A 17,827-nucleotide genomic window follows, 5' to 3' on the forward strand; every position below is an offset into this window, starting at 1 on the left:
TAGAGACTGATCAAATCTAACACTTGTATGAATTAAATAAAATAAAGCAGTCAAAATATAAGACTCACATTTAATTGGATTAACAGTGTAGAATAAGCCCTCTGAATGTACAGAATGTTTAAATAAACCAAAGCTCTATCTATCATACAACACACATAGAATATACACTAGAGATGAGCGGGTTCGGTTTCTCTGAATCCGAACCCGCACGAACTTCATGTTTTTTTTCACGGGTCCGAGCGACTCGGATCTTCCCGCCTTGCTCGGTTAACCCGAGCGCGCCCGAACGTCATCATGACGCTGTCGGATTCTCGCGAGGCTCGGATTCTATCGCGAGACTCGGATTCTATATAAGGAGCCGCGCGTCGCCGCCATTTTCACACGTGCATTGAGATTGATAGGGAGAGGACGTGGCTGGTGTCCTCTCCATTTAGATTAGGAGAGAGAGAGAGAGATTGACCTGAGGCTGATACTGTAGAAGAGAGTGCAGAGTTTAGTGACTGACCACAGTGACCACCAGCAGTGCAGTTATTTTATTTAATATATCCATTCTCTGCCTGAAAAAAACGGTACACACAGTGACTCAGTCACATACCATATCTGTGTGCACTGCTCAGCCCAGTGTGCTGCATGCCTGCATCATCTATGTATATATTATATATCTGACTGTGCTCCGCTCACACAGCTTATAATTGTGGGGGAGACTGGGGAGCACTGCAGTGCCAGTTATAGGTTATAGCAGGAGCCAGGAGTACAAGACAGTCACATACCATATCTGTGTGCACTGCTCAGCCCAGTGTGCTGCATCATCTATGTATATATTATATATCTGACTGTGCTCAGCTCACACAGCTTATAATTGTGGGGGAGACTGGGGAGCACTGCAGTGCCAGTTATAGGTTATAGCAGGAGCCAGGAGTACATATTATATTAAAATTAAACAGTGCACACTTTTGCTGCAGGAGTGCCACTGCCAGTGTGACTGACCAGTGACCTGACCACACTGACCACCAGTATAGTTAGTAGTATACTATATTGTGATTGCCTGAAAAAGTTAAACACTCGTCGTGTGACTTCACTTGTGTGGTGTTTTTTTTTTTTATTCTATAAAAAACTCATTCTGCTGACAGACAGTGTCCAGCAGGTCCGTCATTATATAATATATATACCTGTCCGGCTGCAGTAGTGATATATATATATTTTTTATATCATTATTTATCATCCAGTCGCAGCAGACACAGTACGGTAGTTCACGGCTGTAGCTACCTCTGTGTCGGCACTCGGCAGTCCATCCATAATTGTATACCACCTACCCGTGGTTTTTTTTTCTTTCTTCTTTATACATACATACTACTACATCTCTTTATCAACCAGTCTATATTAGCAGCAGACACAGTACAGTACGGTAGTTCACGGCTGTGGCTACCTCTGTGTCGGCACTCGGCAGTCCGTCCATAATTGTATACCACCTAACCGTGGTTTTTTTTTCTTTCTTCTTTATACATACATACTACGACATCTCTTTATCAACCAGTCTATATTAGCAGCAGACACAGTACAGTACGGTAGTTCACGGCTGTGGCTACCTCTGTGTCGGCACTCGGCAGTCCGTCCATAATTGTATACCACCTAACCGTGGTTTTTTTTTCTTTCTTCTTCATACATACATACTACGACATCTCTTTATCAACCAGTCTATATTAGCAGCAGACACAGTACAGTATGGTAGTTCACGGCTGTGGCTACCTCTGTGTCGGCACTCGGCAGTCCGTCCATAATTGTATACCACCTAACCGTGGTTTTTTTTTCTTTCTTCTTCATACATACATACTACGACATCTCTTTATCAACCAGTCTATATTAGCAGCAGACACAGTACAGTACGGTAGTTCACGGCTGTGGCTACCTCTGTGTCGGCACTCGGCAGTCCGTCCATAATTGTATACCACCTAACCGTGGTTTTTTTTTCTTTCTTCTTCATACATACATACTACGACATCTCTTTATCAACCAGTCTATATTAGCAGCAGACACAGTACAGTACGGTAGTTCACGGCTGTGGCTACCTCTGTGTCGGCACTCGGCAGTCCGTCCATAATTGTATACCACCTAACCGTGGTTTTTTTTTCTTTCTTCTTTATACATACATACTACGACATCTCTTTATCAACCAGTCTATATTAGCAGCAGACACAGTACAGTACGGTAGTTCACGGCTGTGGCTACCTCTGTGTCGGCACTCGGCAGTCCGTCCATAATTGTATACCACCTAACCGTGGTTATTTTTTCTTTCTTCTTCATACATACATACTACGACATCTCTTTATCAACCAGTCTATATTAGCAGCAGACACAGTACAGTACGGTAGTTCACGGCTGTGGCTACCTCTGTGTCGGCACTCGGCAGTCCGTCCATAATTGTATACCACCTAACCGTGGTTTTTTTTTCTTTCTTCTTCATACATACATACTACGACATCTCTTTATCAACCAGTCTATATTAGCAGCAGACACAGTACAGTACGGTAGTTCACGGCTGTGGCTACCTCTGTGTCGGCACTCGGCAGTCCGTCCATAATTGTATACCACCTAACCGTGGTTTTTTTTTCTTTCTTCTTCATACATACATACTACGACATCTCTTTATCAACCAGTCTATATTAGCAGCAGACACAGTACAGTACGGTAGTTCACGGCTGTGGCTACCTCTGTGTCGGCACTCGGCAGTCCGTCCATAATTGTATACCACCTAACCGTGGTTTTTTTTTCTTTCTTCTTCATACATACATACTACGACATCTCTTTATCAACCAGTCTATATTAGCAGCAGACACAGTACGGTAGTTCACGGCTGTAGCTACCTCTGTGTCGGCACTCGGCAGTCCGTCCATAATTGTATACTAGTATCCATCCATCTCCATTGTTTACCTGAGGTGCCTTTTAGTTGTGCCTATTAAAATATGGAGAACAAAAATGTTGAGGTTCCAAAATTAGGGAAAGATCAAGATCCACTTCCACCTCGTGCTGAAGCTGCTGCTACTAGTCATGGCCGAGACGATGAAATGCCAGCAACGTCGTCTGCCAAGGCCGATGCCCAATGTCATAGTACAGAGCATGTCAAATCCAAAACACCAAATATCAGTAAAAAAAGGACTCCAAAACCTAAAATAAAATTGTCGGAGGAGAAGCGTAAACTTGCCAATATGCCATTTACCACACGGAGTGGCAAGGAACGGCTGAGGCCCTGGCCTATGTTCATGGCTAGTGGTTCAGCTTCACATGAGGATGGAGGCACTCAGCCTCTCGCTAGAAAAATGAAAAGACTCAAGCTGGCAAAAGCAGTAGCACCGCAAAGAACTGTGCGTTCTTCGAAATCCCAAATCCACAAGGAGAGTCCAATTGTGTCGGTTGCGATGCCTGACCTTCCCAACACTGGACGTGAAGAGCATGCGCCTTCCACCATTTGCACGCCCCCTGCAAGTGCTGGAAGGAGCACCCGCAGTCCAGTTCCTGATAGTCAGATTGAAGATGTCAGTGTTGAAGTACACCAGGATGAGGAGGATATGGGTGTTGCTGGCGCTGGGGAGGAAATTGACCAGGAGGATTCTGATGGTGAGGTGGTTTGTTTAAGTCAGGCACCCGGGGAGACACCTGTTGTCCGTGGGAGGAATATGGCCGTTGACATGCCTGGTGAAAATACCAAAAAAATCAGCTCTTCGGTGTGGAACTATTTCAACAGAAATGCGGACAACAGGTGTCAAGCCGTGTGTTCCCTTTGTCAAGCTGTAATAAGTAGGGGTAAGGACGTTAACCACCTCGGAACATCCTCCCTTATACGTCACCTGCAGCGCATTCATAATAAGTCAGTGACAAGTTCAAAAACTTTGGGTGACAGCGGAAGCAGTCCACTGACCAGTAAATCCCTTCCTCTTGTAACCAAGCTCACGCAAACCACCCCACCAACTCCCTCAGTGTCAATTTCCTCCTTCCCCAGGAATGCCAATAGTCCTGCAGGCAATGTCACTGGCAATTCTGACGAGTCCTCTCCTGCCTGGCATTCCTCCGATGCATCCTTGCGTGTAACGCCTACTGCTGCTGGCGCTGCTGTTGTTGCTGCTGGGAGTCGATGGTCATCCCAGAGGGGAAGTCGTAAGCCCACTTGTACTACTTCCAGTAAGCAATTGACTGTTCAACAGTCCTTTGCGAGGAAGATGAAATATCACAGCAGTCATCCTGCTGCAAAGCGGATAACTGAGGCCTTGACAACTATGTTGGTGTTAGACGTGCGTCCGGTATCCGCCGTTAGTTCACAGGGAACTAGACAATTTATTGAGGCAGTGTGCCCCCGTTACCAAATACCATCTAGGTTCCACTTCTCTAGGCAGGCGATACCGAGAATGTACACGGACGTCAGAAAAAGACTCACCAGTGTCCTAAAAAATGCAGTTGTACCCAATGTCCACTTAACCACGGACATGTGGACAAGTGGAGCAGGGCAGGGTCAGGACTATATGACTGTGACAGCCCACTGGGTAGATGTATGGACTCCCGCCGCAAGAACAGCAGCGGCGGCACCAGTAGCAGCATCTCGCAAACGCCAACTCTTTCCTAGGCAGGCTACGCTTTGTATCACCGGTTTCCAGAATACGCACACAGCTGAAAACCTCTTACGGCAACTGAGGAAGATCATCGCGGAATGGCTTACCCCAATTGGACTCTCCTGTGGATTTGTGGCATCGGACAACGCCAGCAATATTGTGTGTGCATTAAATATGGGCAAATTCCAGCACGTCCCATGTTTTGCACATACCTTGAATTTGGTGGTGCAGAATTATTTAAAAAACGACAGGGGCGTGCAAGAGATGCTGTCGGTGGCCAGAAAAATTGCGGGACACTTTCGGCGTACAGGCACCACGTACAGAAGACTGGAAGACCACCAAAAACTACTGAACCTGCCCTACCATCATCTGAAGCAAGAAGTGGTAACGAGGTGGAATTCAACCCTCTATATGCTTCAGAGGTTGGAGGAGCAGCAAAAGGCCATTCAAGCCTATACAATTGAGCACGATATAGGAGGTGGAATGCACCTGTCTCAAGCGCAGTGGAGAATGATTTCAACGTTGTGCAAGGTTCTGATGCCCTTTGAACTTGCCACACGTGAAGTCAGTTCAGACACTGCCAGCCTGAGTCAGGTCATTCCCCTCATCAGGCTTTTGCAGAAGAAGCTGGAGACATTGAAGGAGGAGCTAACACGGAGCGATTCCGCTAGGCATGTGGGACTTGTGGATGGAGCCCTTAATTCGCTTAACAAGGATTCACGGGTGGTCAATCTGTTGAAATCAGAGCACTACATTTTGGCCACCGTGCTCGATCCTAGATTTAAAGCCTACCTTGGATCTCTCTTTCCGGCAGACACAAGTCTGCTGGGGTTGAAAGACCTGCTGGTGAGAAAATTGTCAAGTCAAGCGGAACGCGACCTGTCAACATCTCCTCCTTCACATTCTCCCGCAACTGGGGGTGCGAGGAAAAGGCTCAGAATTCCGAGCCCACCCGCTGGCGGTGATGCAGGACAGTCTGGAGCGACTGCTGATGCTGACATCTGGTCCGGACTGAAGGACCTGACAACGATTACGGACATGTCGTCTACTGTCACTGCATATGATTCTCTCACCATTGAAAGAATGGTGGAGGATTATATGAGTGACCGCATCCAAGTAGGCACGTCACACAGTCCATACTTATACTGGCAGGAAAAAGAGGCAATTTGGAGGCCATTGCACAAACTGGCTTTATTCTACCTAAGTTGCCCTCCCACAAGTGTGTACTCCGAAAGAGTGTTTAGTGCCGCCGCTCACCTTGTCAGCAATCGGCGTACGAGGTTACATCCAGAAAATGTGGAGAAGATGATGTTCATTAAAATGAATTATAATCAATTCCTCCGCGGAGACATTGACCAGCAGCAATTGTCTCCACAAAGTACACAGGGAGCTGAGATGGTGGATTCCAGTGGGGACGAATTGATAATCTGTGAGGAGGGGGATGTACACGGTGATATATCGGAGGGTGATGATGAGGTGGACATCTTGCCTCTGTAGAGCCAGTTTGTGCAAGGAGAGATTAATTGCTTCTTTTTTGGGGGGGGTCCAAACCAACCCGTCATATCAGTCACAGTCGTGTGGCAGACCCTGTCACTGAAATGATGGGTTGGTTAAAGTGTGCATGTCCTGTTTTGTTTATACAACATAAGGGTGGGTGGGAGGGCCCAAGGACAATTCCATCTTGCACCTCTTTTTTCTTTTATTTTTCTTTGCGTCATGTGCTGTTTGGGGAGGGTTTTTTGGAAGGGACATCCTGCGTGACACTGCAGTGCCACTCCTAAATGGGCCCGGTGTTTGTGTCGGCCACTAGGGTCGCTAATCTTACTCACACAGTCAGCTACCTCATTGCGCCTCTTTTTTTCTTTGCGTCATGTGCTGATTGGGGAGGGTTTTTTGGAAGGGACATCCTGCGTGACACTGCAGTGCCACTCCTAAATGGGCCCGGTGTTTGTGTCGGCCACTAGGGTCGCTAATCTTACTCACACAGTCAGCTACCTCATTGCGCCTCTTTTTTTCTTTGCGTCATGTGCTGATTGGGGAGGGTTTTTTGGAAGGGACATCCTGCGTGACACTGCAGTGCCACTCCTAAATGGGCCCGGTGTTTGTGTCGGCCACTAGGGTCGCTAATCTTACTCACACAGTCAGCTACCTCATTGCGCCTCTTTTTTTCTTTGCGTCATGTGCTGATTGGGGAGGGTTTTTTGGAAGGGACATCCTGCGTGACACTGCAGTGCCACTCCTAAATGGGCCCGGTGTTTGTGTCGGCCACTAGGGTCGCTAATCTTACTCACACAGTCAGCTACCTCATTGCGCCTCTTTTTTTCTTTGCGTCATGTGCTGATTGGGGAATGTTTTTTGGAAGGGACATCCTGCGTGACACTGCAGTGCCACTCCTAAATGGGCCCGGTGTTTGTGTCGGCCACTAGGGTCGCTAATCTTACTCACACAGTCAGCTACCTCATTGCGCCTCTTTTTTTCTTTGCGTCATATGCTGATTGGGGAGGGTTTTTTGGAAGGGACATCCTGCGTGACACTGCAGTGCCACTCCTAAATGGGCCCGGTGTTTGTGTCGGCCACTAGGGTCGCTAATCTTACTCACACAGTCAGCTACCTCATTGCGCCTCTTTTTTTCTTTGCGTCATGTGCTGATTGGGGAGGGTTTTTTGGAAGGGACATCCTGCGTGACACTGCAGTGCAACTCCTAAATGGGCCCGGTGTTTGTGTCGGCCACTAGGGTCGCTAATCTTACTCACACAGTCAGCTACCTCATTGCGCCTCTTTTTTTCTTTGCGTCATGTGCTGATTGGGGAGGGTTTTTTGGAAGGGACATCCTGCGTGACACTGCAGTGCCACTCCTAAATGGGCCCGGTGTTTGTGTCGGCCACTAGGGTCGCTAATCTTACTCACACAGTCAGCTACCTCATTGCGCCTCTTTTTTTCTTTGCGTCATGTGCTGATTGGGGAGGGTTTTTTGGAAGGGACATCCTGCGTGACACTGCAGTGCCACTCCTAAATGGGCCCGGTGTTTGTGTCGGCCACTAGGGTCGCTTATCTTACTCACACAGTCAGCTACCTCATTGCGCCTCTTTTTTTCTTTGCGTCATGTGCTGATTGGGGAGGGTTTTTTGGAAGGGACATCCTGCGTGACACTGCAGTGCCACTCCTAGATGGGCCAGGTGTTTGTGTCGGCCACTAGTGTCGCTTAGCTTAGTCATCCAGCGACCTTGGTGCAAATTTTAGGACTAAAAATAATATTGTGAGGTGTGAGGTATTCAGAATAGACTGAAAATGAGTGGAAATTATGGTTTTTGAGGTTAATAATAATATGGGATCAAAATGACCCCCAAATTCTATGATTTAAGCTGTTTTTTAGTGTTTTTTTAAAAAAACACCCGAATCCAAAACACACCCGAATCCGACAAAAAAAATTCGGTGAGGTTTTGCCAAAACGCGGTCGAACCCAAAACACGGCCGCGGAACCGAACCCAAAACCAAAACACAAAACCCGAAAAATTTCAGGCGCTCATCTCTAATATACACATAAAATGCACATTGGTTGGGAAGGGGCAGTGTACAGTGTCCATATACACTGCTCAAAAAAATAAAGGGAACACTTAAACAACACAATGTAACTCCAAATCAATCACACTTCTGTGAAATCAAACTGTCCACTTAGGAAGCAACACTGACAATCAATTTCACATGCTGTTGTGCAAATGGAATAGACAACAGGTGGAAATTATAGGCAATTAGCAAGACACTCCCAATAAAGGAGTTGTTCTGCAGGTGGTGACCACAGACCACTTCTCAGCTCATATGCTTTCTGGCTGATGTTTTGGTCACTTTTGAAAGCTGGCGGTGCTTTCACTCTAGTGGTAGCATGAGACAGAGTCTACAACCCACACAAGTGGCTCAGGTAGTGCAGCTCATCCAGGATGGCACAACAATGCGAGCTGTGGCAAGGTTTGCTGTGTCTGTCAGCGTAGTGTCCAGAGCATGGAGGCGCTACCAGGAGACAGGCCAGTACATCAGGAGGTGTGGAGGAGGCCGTAGGAGTGCAACAACCCAGCAGCAGGACCGCTACCTCCGCCTTTGTGCAAGGAGGAACAGGAGGAGCACTGCCACAGCCCTGCAAAATGACCTCCAGCAAGCCACAAATGTGCATGTGTCTACTCAAATGATCAGAAACAGACTTCATGAGGGTGGTATGAGGGCCCGACGTCCACAGGTGGGGGTTGTGCTTACAGCCCAACATCGTGCAGGACGTTTGGCATTTGCCAGAGAACACCAAGATTGGCAAATTCGTCACTGGCGCCCTGTGCTCTTCACAGATGAAAGCAGGTTCTCACTGAGCACATGTGACAGACGTGACAGAGTCTGGAGACGCCAAGGAGAATGTTCTGCTGCCTGCAACATCCTTCAGCATGACTGGTTTGGCAGTGGGTCAGTAATGGTGTGGGATGGCATTTCTTTGGGGGGCCGCACAGCCCTCCATGTGCTCGCCAGAGGTAGCCTGACTGCCATTAGGTACCGAGATGAGATCCTCAGACCCCTTGTGAGACCATATGCTGGTGCGGTTGGCCCTGGGTTCCTCCTAATGCAAGACAATGCTAGACCTCATGTGGCTGGAGTGTGTCAGCAGTTCCTGCAAGACGAAGACATTGATGCTATGGACTGGCCCGCCCGTTCCCCAGACCTGAATCCAATTGAGCACATCTTGGACATCATGTCTCGCTCCATCCACCAATGCCACAGACTGTCCAGGAGTTGGCGGATGCTTTAGTCCAGGTCTGGGAGGAGATCCCTCAGGAGACCATCCGCCACCTCATCAGGAGCATGCCCAGGCGTTGTAGGGAGGTCATACAGGCACGTGGAGGCCACACACACTACTTAGCCTCATTTTGACTTGTTTTAAGGACATTGCATCAAAGTTGGATCAGCCTGTAGTGTGTTTTTCCACTTTAATTTTGAGTGTGACTCCAAATCCAGACCTCCATGGGTTAATAAATTTGATTTCCATTGATCATTTTTGTGTGATTTTGTTGTCAGCACATTCAATTATGTAAAGATCAAAGTATTTAATAAGAATATTTCATTCATTCAGATCTAGGTGTGTTATTTTAGTGTTCCCTTTATTTTTTTGAGCAGTGTATATTTTACATTCACTTCTATTCAGACCTTCCAACCATGCAGTAAATCTTCCTCAACACATACTCTCCCAGTGTTCACCAGGGGGATGGCTATTTTCTGACAAAATACAGTTGATAGCCTAACGGGTATATTCAATTAAAGTCGGATCCATTCCGATATGAATTTGTCGGAATGGATCCGACAGGACCTATCCAATGACCATCTCAATCCAACTTTCAAAAAAAGTCAGATTGAGATGAAGGTGCTGAAAGGGGAAGAGCAGCGACTACAGCAGCATAGCCAGAGGATTTGGCACCACCACTAGACCTCACAGCAGTGTCCTCCCGGCTCCAGCAAGCGGGAACGCGCTTGCTAGAGCCGGGAGGATACTGCCATGAGCGGCGATGATGCCCCATCCTCCTGCTACGCTGCTGTAGACGCTGCTCTCCCCCGTCTTCCAGCTGCTCTCCCCCGTCTCCTCCTCTCAGCACCGTCATCTCCATCCGACTTTTTTAAAGTCGGATTGAGATGGTCGGAAATGGGGCAAAAACCCATCGGATTTGGCCTCGTTTCCGACAGAAGCATGCGGATCGGCAGCTATTTCGCCGATCCACGTGCTTTCCGACAAGTCGAATTCCCCGACTTGGCGGATAAAAAAGCTGCCAATTGAATAGGTCGGAATCTTTCAGTGTAATATTTCAGTGTGTAGGGCCCATTAGTCTCTTTCTCTGAAATAATAGACTTGCATTCTCTGAAAGGGCAGGATGAAAAGACGAGAGGAGGCGATAAACAGTAACAGGTTACTGGCTCAGGTGACTTCTACTGCTGTATAGCTGGTGCAGTGGTAAATCATTGGCGAGCATGCCTGAGTAGGTTTAGATTAGAAATAGGAATTATGTGGCATAATCTTTAATAAAAGCTGAAACTGTCACATAGTAAGAACAGTGGTATAGCATGTGGATATGGCGCCCGGAAAAAGTGTGTGCTACAGCACCCGCCTCTATTTTGGAGCAGGTGTTAGTAGCGATCCTCAGTTTTTTAGCATACCCCCTGCACACCAAGATGCTCCCTATACATATTCTCCCATGAGTCTGACCAACCCCTGCAACAAACATGACCCCCCACCTCACTGCTGTATTGGCTGCACTATGCAGGGACGTGCAGTGAGCTAAATGGCTTAGTCGGCACCAGAGCCAGATTTACGCACAATATATGAGACAAATGGTGCATCTGGGCATTATACACAGGTGCAGAGGTATAAAGTCCTGGAAATTTGCTGAGTTTTGATCAGAGATGTGCGGAAAAGATTGGCAGCCATTAGTGATGAGCACCGGAAATTTTTCGGGTTTTGTGTTTTGGTTTTGGGTTCGATTCCGCGGCCGTGTTTTGGGTTCGAACGCGTTTTGGCAAAACCTCACCGAATTTTTTTTGTCGGATTCGGGTGTGTTTTGGATTCGGGTGTTTTTTTCAAAAAATCCTAAAAAACAGCTTAAATCATAGAATTTGGGGGTCATTTTGATCCCAAAGTATTATTAACCTCAATAACCATAATTTCCACTCATTTTCAGTCTATTCTGAACACCTCACACCTCACAATATTATTTTTAGTCCTAAAATTTGCACCGAGGTCGCTGGATGACTAAGCTCAGCGACCCAAGTGGCCGACACAAACACCTGGCCCATCTAGGAGTGGCACTGCAGTGTCACGCAGGATGGCCCTTCCAAAAAACACCCCCCAAACAGCACATGACGCAAAGAAAAAAAGAGGCGCAATGAGGTAGCTGTGTGACTAAGATAAGCGGCCCAAGTGGCCGACACAAACACCTGACCCATCTAGGAGTGGCACTGCAGTGTCACGCAGGATGGCCCTTCCAAAAAAAACCCCCCAAACAGCACATGACCCAAAGAAAAAAAGAGGCGCAATGAGGTAGCTGTGTGACTAAGATAAGCGACCCAAGTGGCCGACACAAACACCTGGCCCATCTAGGAGTGGCACTGCAGTGTCACGCAGGATGGCCCTTCCAAAAACTACTCCCCAAACAGCACATGACGCAAAGAAAAATGAAAGAAAAAAGAGGTGCAAGATGGAATTGTCCTTGGGCCCTCCCACCCACCCTTATGTTGTATAAACAGGACATGCACACTTTAACCAACCCATCATTTCAGTGACAGGGTCTGCCACACGACTGTGACTGAAATGACGGGTTGGTTTGGACCCCCACCAAAAAAGAAGCAATTATTCTCTCCTTGCACAAACTGGCTCTACAGAGGCAAGATGTCCACCTCATCATCATCCTCCGATATATCACCGTGTACATCCCCCTCCTCACAGATTATCAATTCGTCCCCACTGGAATCCACCATCTCAGCTCCCTGTGTACTTTGTGGAGGCAATTGCTGCTGGTGAATGTCTCCACGGAGGAATTGATTATAATTCATTTTAATGAACATCATCTTCTCCACATTTTCTGGAAGTAACCTCGTACGCCGATTGCTGACAAGGTGAGCGGCGGCACTAAACACTCTTTCGGAGTACACACTTGTGGGAGGGCAACTTAGGTAGAATAAAGCCAGTTTGTGCAATGGCCTCCAAATTGCCTCTTTTTCCTGCCAGTATAAGTACGGACTGTCTGACGTGCCTACTTGGATGCGGTCACTCATATAATCCTCCACCATTCTTTCAATGGGGAGAGAATCATATGCAGTGACAGTAGACGACATGTCCGTAATCGTTGTCAGGTCCTTCAGTCCGGACCAGATGTCAGCATCAGCAGTCGCTCCAGACTGCCCTGCATCACCGCCAGCGGGTGGGCTCGGAATTTTGAGCCTTTTCCTCGCACCCCCAGTTGCGGGAGAATGTGAAGGAGGAGATGTTGACAGGTCGCGTTCCGCTTGACTTGACAATTTTCTCACCAGCAGTTCTTTGAACCCCAGCAGACTTGTGTCTGCCGGAAAGAGAGATCCAAGGTAGGTTATAAATCTAGGATCGAGCACGGTGGCCAAAATGTAGTGCTCTGATTTCAACAGATTGACCACCCGTGAATCCTTGTTAAGCGAATTAAGGGCTCCATCCACAAGTCCCACATGCCTAGCGGAATCGCTCTGTGTTAGCTCCTCCTTCAATGTCTCCAGCTTCTTCTGCAAAAGCCTGATGAGGGGAATGACCTGACTCAGGCTGGCAGTGTCTGAACTGACTTCACGTGTGGCAAGTTCAAAAGGTTGCAGAACCTTGCACAACGTTGAAATCATTCTCCACTGCGCTTGAGACAGGTGCATTCCACCTCCTATATCGTGCTCAGTTGTATAGGCTTGAATGGCCTTTTGCTGCTCCTCCAACCTCTGAAGCATATAGAGGGTTGAATTCCACCTCGTTACCACTTCTTGCTTCAGATGATGGCAGGGCAGGTTCAGGCGTTTTTGGTGGTGCTCCAGTCTTCTGTACGTGGTGCCTGTACGCCGAAAGTGTCCCGCAATTCTTCTGGCCACCGACAGCATCTCTTGCACGCCCCTGTCGTTTTTTAAATAATTCTGCACCACCAAATTCAAGGTATGTGCAAAACATGGGACGTGCTGGAATTTGCCCAGATTTAATGCACACACAATTTTGCAGGCGTTGTCCGATGCCACAAATCCACAGGAGAGTCCAATTGGGGTAAGCCATTCCGCGATGATCTTCCTCAGTTGCCGTAAGAGGTTTTCAGCTGTGTGCGTATTCTGGAAACCGGTGATACAAAGCGTAGCCTGCCTAGGAAAGAGTTGGCGTTTGCGAGATGCTGCTACTGGTGCCGCCGCTGCTGTTCTTGCGGCGGGAGTCCATACATCTACCCAGTGGGCTGTCACAGTCATATTGTCCTGAGCCTGCCCTGCTCCACTTGTCCACATGTCCGTGGTTAAGTGGACATTGGGTACAACTGCATTTATTAGGACACTGGTGAGTCTTTTTCTGAGGTCTGTGTACATTTTCGGTATCGCCTGCCTAGAGAAATGGAACCTAGATGGTATTTGGTACCGGGGACACAGTACCTCCAACAAGTCTCTAGTTGGCTCTGCAGTAATGATGGATACCGGAACCACGTTTCTCACCGCCCAGGATGCCAAGGCCTCAGTTATCCGCTTTGCAGCAGGATGACTGCTGTGATATTTCATCTTCCTCGCAAAGGACTGTTGGACAGTCAATTGCTTGGTGGAAGTAGTAAAAGTGGTCTTACGACTTCCCCTCTGGGATGACCATCGACTCCCAGCAGCAACAACAGCAGCGCCAGCAGCAGTAGGCGTTACACGCAAGGATGCATCGGAGGAATCCCAGGCAGGAGAGGACTCGTCAGAATTGCCAGTGACATGGCCTGCAGGACTATTGGCATTCCTGGGGAAGGAGGAAATTGACACTGAGGGAGTTGGTGGGGTGGTTTGCGTGAGCTTGGTTACAAGAGGAAGGGATTTACTGGTCAGTGGACTGCTTCCGCTGTCGCCCAAAGTTTTTGAACTTGTCACTGACTTATGATGAATGCGCTGCAGGTGACGTATAGGGGAGGATGTTCCGAGGTGGTTAACGTCCTTACCCCTACTTATTACAGCTTGACAAAGGCAACACACGGCTTGACTAATGTTGTCCGCATTTCTGTTGAAATACTTCCACACCGAAGAGCTGATTTTTTGGGTATTTTCACCAGGCATGTCAATGGCCATATTCCTCCCACGGACAACAGGTGTCTCCCCGGGTGCCTGACTTAAACAAACCACCTCACCATCAGAATCCTCCTGGTCAATTTCCTCCCCAGCGCCAGCAACACCCATATCCTCCTCATCCTGGTGTACTTCAACACTGACATCTTCAATCTGACTATCAGGAACTGGACTGCGGGTGCTCCTTCCAGCACTTGCAGGGGGCGTGCAAATGGTGGAAGGCGCATGCTCTTCACGTCCAGTGTTGGGAAGGTCAGGCATCGCAACCGACACAATTGGACTCTCCTTGTGGATTTGTGATTTCGAAGAACGCACAGTTCTTTGCTGTGCTTTTGCCAGCTTGAGTCTTTTCATTTTTCTAGCGAGAGGCTGAGTGCCTCCATCCTCATGTGAAGCTGAACCACTAGCCATGAACATAGGCCAGGGCCTCAGCCGTTCCTTGCCACTCCGTGTGGTAAATGGCATATTGGCAAGTTTACGCTTCTCCTCCGACAATTTTATTTTAGATTTTTGAGTCCTTTTTTTACTGATATTTGGTGTTTTGGATTTTACATGCTCTGTACTATGACATTGGGCATCGGCCTTGGCAGACGACGTTGATGGCATTTCATCGTCTCGGCCATGACTAGTGGCAGCAGCTTCAGCACGAGGTGGAAGTGGATCTTGATCTTTCCCTATTTTTGGAACCTCAACATTTTTGTTCTCCATATTTTAATAGGCACAACTAAAAGGCACCTCAGGTAAACAGTGGAGATGGATGGATACTAGTATACTTATGTATGATGAGCGACTGCCGACACAGAGGTTGCTACAGCCGTGGACTACCGTACTGCGTCTGCTGCTAGTATAGACTGGATGATAATGATATAAAAAATATATATATATCACTACTGCAGGACAGGTATATATTATATAATGACGGACCTGCTGGACACTGTCAGCACTGCAGACTCCTAAAGTAAACTACTAGTATGAAGAAGATAGAAAAAAAAAAAAAAAACACCACAGGTAGGTATACAATTATGGATGGACGAGCGACTGCCGACACAGAGGTAGCTACAGCCGTGGACTACCGTACTGCATCTGCTGCTAGTATAGACTGGATGATAATGATATAAAAAATATATATATATCACTACTGCAGGACAGGTATATATTATATAATGACGGACCTGCTGGACACTGTCAGCACTGCAGACTCCTAAAGTAAACTACTAGTATGAAGAAGATAGAAAAAAAAAAAACACCACAGGTAGGTATACAATTATGGATGGACGAGCGACTGCCGACACAGAGGTAGCTACAGCCGTGGACTACCGTACTGCGTCTGCTGCTAGTATAGACTGGATGATAATGATATAAAAAATATATATATATCACTACTGTAGGACAGGTATATATTATATAATGACGGACCTGCTGGACACTGTCAGCACTGCAGACTCCTAAAGTAAACTACTAGTATGAAGAAGATAGAAAAAAAAAAAAAAACACCACAGGTAGGTATACAATATGGATGGACGAGCGACTGCCGACACAGAGGTAGCTACAGCCGTGGACTACCGTACTGCGTCTGCTGCTAGTATAGACTGGATGATAATGATATAAAAAATATATATATATCACTACTGCAGGACAGGTATATATTATATAATAACGGACCTGCTGGACACTGTCAGCAGAATGCGTTTATAGAATAAAAACACCACACGACGAGTGTTTAACTTTTTCAGGCAGACAATCACAATATACTGGTGGTCAGTGGTCACTGGTCAGTCACACTGGCAGTGGCACTCTGGCAGCAAAAGTGTGCACTGTTAAATATGTACTCCTGCTATAACTGCTCCCCAGTCTCCCCCACAATTAAGCTGTGTGAGCAGTGAGCACTCAGCACAGTCAGATATACATAGATGATGCAACACACTGAGGCTGAGCACAGATATGGTATGTGACTGTGTATCGTTTTTTTTCAGGCAGAGAACGGATTATATTAAATAATAAAAATAAATAAAACTGCACTGGTGGTCAGTCACTAGTATAACTATCAGCAAAACTCTGCACTCTCTGAGTACTCCTCCTAATGCTCCAGTAAATCAAGTGTCTCACTCTCTATCTATTCTAAACGGAGAGGACGCCAGCCACGTCCTCTCCCTATCAATCTCAATGCACGTGTGAAAATGGCGGCGACGCGCGGCTCCTTATATAGAATCCGAGTCTCGCGATAGAATCCGAGCCTTCGCGAGAATCCGACAGCGGGATGATGACGTTCGGGCGCGCTCGGGTTAACCGAGCAAGGCGGGAGGATCCGAGTCGCTCGGACCCGTGTAAAAAAAGGTGAAGTTCGGGCGGGTTCGGATTCCGAGGAACCGAACCCGCTCATCACTACTATAAATGAGTGTTTTTCCCTTATAGCTGCTTATATTATATAAACTGCGCCTAAATTTAGTGCCCCCCCTCTCTTTTTTACCCTTATGTAGCTTGACACTGCAGGGGAGAGCCAGGGAGCGTCCTTCCAGCGGAGCTGTGAGGGAAAAATGGCGCCAGTGTGCTGAGGGAGATAGCCCCGCCCCTTTTCCGGCGGACTTCTCACGCTTTTTCTGGAATTCTGGCAGGGGTATTTTTACACCTATATAGCCTTCCTGACTATATATGGTGTAGATTTGCCAGCCAAGGTATTATCTATTGCCCTCAGGGCGCCCCCCCCCAGCGCCCTTCACCCATCAGTGACCGGAGTGTGAGGTGTGCATGAGGAGCAATGGCGCACAGCTGCAGTGCTGTGCGCTACCTTGTTGAAGACAGAAGTCTTCTGCCGCCGATTTTCCGGAACACTTCTTGCTTCTGGCTCTGTAAGGGGGCCGGCGGCGCGGCTCCGGGACCGAACATCGAGGTCGGGTCCTGTGGTCGATCCCTCTGGAGCTAATGGTGTCCAGTAGCCTAAGAAGCCCAAGCTACCACCAGTTAGGTAGGTTCGCTTCTTCTCCCCTTAGTCCCTCGCTGCAGTGAGTCTGTTGCCAGCAGATCTCACTGTAAAATAAAAAACCTAAATATACTTTCTTTCTAGGAGCTCAGGAGATCCCCTAGTGTGCATCCAGCTCAGCCGGGCACAAGATTCTAACTGAAGTCTGGAGGAGGGTCATAGTGGGAGGAGCCAGTCCACACCAGTAGTCTAAAGCTTTCTTTTAGTTGTGCCCAGTCTCCTGCGGAGCCGCTATTCCCCATGGTCCTTACGCACTGTAATGAGTCACTCTGACTCATTACTGCTGCCGCCGCCACTAGACCCTTCATCGCGGCGGGCGCCAGTGAACTGCGCCGCCGCTTCTTTTTTCAAGGGACTGCTTTTTTTTTCTTTTTAAGTGCCAGACATGACAGGGGGGGCACGGGCCTGTGTGCCCCCTCCCCCCCCCTGGATTCGCCAC

This window comes from Pseudophryne corroboree, chromosome 3 (assembly GCF_028390025.1).
Source record: "Pseudophryne corroboree isolate aPseCor3 chromosome 3, aPseCor3.hap2, whole genome shotgun sequence".
NCBI classification, from domain to species: Eukaryota; Metazoa; Chordata; class Amphibia; order Anura; family Myobatrachidae; genus Pseudophryne; species Pseudophryne corroboree.